The sequence below is a fragment of the Arachis ipaensis genome, chromosome B6 (assembly GCF_059453495.1).
Source record: "Arachis ipaensis isolate K30076 ecotype BB chromosome B6, ASM5945349v1, whole genome shotgun sequence".
Lineage (NCBI taxonomy): Eukaryota > Viridiplantae > Streptophyta > Magnoliopsida > Fabales > Fabaceae > Arachis > Arachis ipaensis.
In genome coordinates, this window is record NC_142441.1 from 63,273,054 (window position 1) to 63,274,766 (window position 1,713).

General features: G+C 34.0%; 1 non-coding gene across 1 annotated transcript; it reads left to right on the forward strand.

The window, feature by feature from the left end:
• The first annotated feature begins 319 nt into the window (after window positions 1–319).
• Window positions 320–427, forward strand: LOC148556199 (small nucleolar RNA R71). Its single transcript, XR_015888184.1, has one exon. It is a non-coding gene; the product is annotated as a small nucleolar RNA R71 (small nucleolar RNA).
• Window positions 428–1,713: the final 1,286 nt, after the last annotated feature.

Here is a 1,713-nt window from a genome sequence, read left to right on the forward strand (position 1 = left end):
GAGTACTGTTGGATGCAGCTTGCATTCCATGCAGACTCTGAGAGATCATATTGACTTGCTGAGTCAATATTTTATTCTGAGCCAATATGGCATTCAGAGTATCAACTTCAAGAACTCCCTTCTTCATAGGCATCCCATTACTCACAGGATTCCTTTCAGAAGTGTACATGAACTGGTTATTAGCAACCATGTCAATGAGTTCTTGAGCTTCTGCAGGCGTTTTCTTTAGGTGAATGGATCCACCTGCAGAAGTGTCCAGTGACATCTTTGATAGCTCAGATAAACCATCATAGAATATATCCAGGATGGTCCATTCTGAAAGCATGTCAGAAGGACACTTTTTGGTCAACTGTTTGTATCTTTCCCAAGCTTCATAGAGAGATTCACCTTCTTTCTGTCTGAAGGTTTGAACATCAGCTCTAAGCTTGCTCAGCTTTTGAGGAGGAAAGTACTTGGCTAAGAAAGCCGTGACCAGCTTATCCCAAGAGTTCAGGCTGTCTTTGGGTTGAGAATCCAACCATAATCTAGCTCTGTCTCTTACAGCAAAAGGGAAAAGCATGAGCCTGTAGACTTCAGGATCTACTCCATTAGTCTTAACAGTATCACATATCTGCAAGAATTCAGTTAAGAACTGAAAAGGATCTTCAGATGGAAGTCCATGAAACTTGCAGTTCTGCTGCATTAGAGAAACTAATTGAGGTTTCAGCTCAAAGTTGTTTGCTCCAATGGCAGGAATGGAGATGCTTCTTCCATGTAAATTGGAATTAGGTGCAGTAAAGTCACCAAGCATCCTCCTTACATTATCATTATTTTCGGCTGTCATCTCCTCTGCCTGTTCGAAAATTTCTGAAAGGTTATCTCTGGATTGTTGTATTTTAGCTTCTCTTAATTTTCTCTTCAGAGTCCTTTCAGGTTCTGGATCTGCTTCCACAAGAATGTTCTTGTCCTTGCTCCTGCTCATATGACAAAGAAGAAGGCACAGAAAAATAATAATAATAATAGAGATCCTTTATACCACAGTATAGGGATCCCTTTGTGAGTGGAAGAAAAGAGGGGGAGACAAAGAATGTGATGTAAAGGAAGAAACACAACTGTACGGATGGAAGAGATGTGAGATGAGATGTTAGGATATGAATGAATAAATAAAATAGGATGGGGGAGGGATAATTTTCGAAAATTATTTTGAAAAAGAGTTAGTGATTTTTGAAAAATGGTTTTTGAAAAAATGTTAGAAATTTTCGAAAAATTCTTAAAATTTAAAAATAAAAATAATTAGTTAATAAAAAAGAAGTTTTTGAAAAAGAAGGGAGATATTTTCGAAAATTTGAGAGAGAGAGAGTTAGTTAGGTAGTTTTGAAAAAGTTAAGAAACAAACAAAAAGTTAGTTAGTTAGTTGAAACAATTTTTGAAAAGATAAGAAGTTAGGAAGTTAGAAAAGATATTTTTGAAAAAGATAAGATAAGAAGATATTTTTGAAAAGATATGATTGAAATTAGTTTTGAAAAAGATTTGATTTTTAAAATCACAATTAATGACTTGATTCATAAGAAATCACAAGATATGATTCTAGAACTTAAAGTTTGAATCTTTCTTAACAAGCAAGTAACAAACTTCAAATTTTTGAATCAAAACATTAATTGATTATGTTATTTTCGAAAATTATGATATAAAATAAGAAAAAGGTTTTTGAAAATTATTTTTTTGGAATTTTCG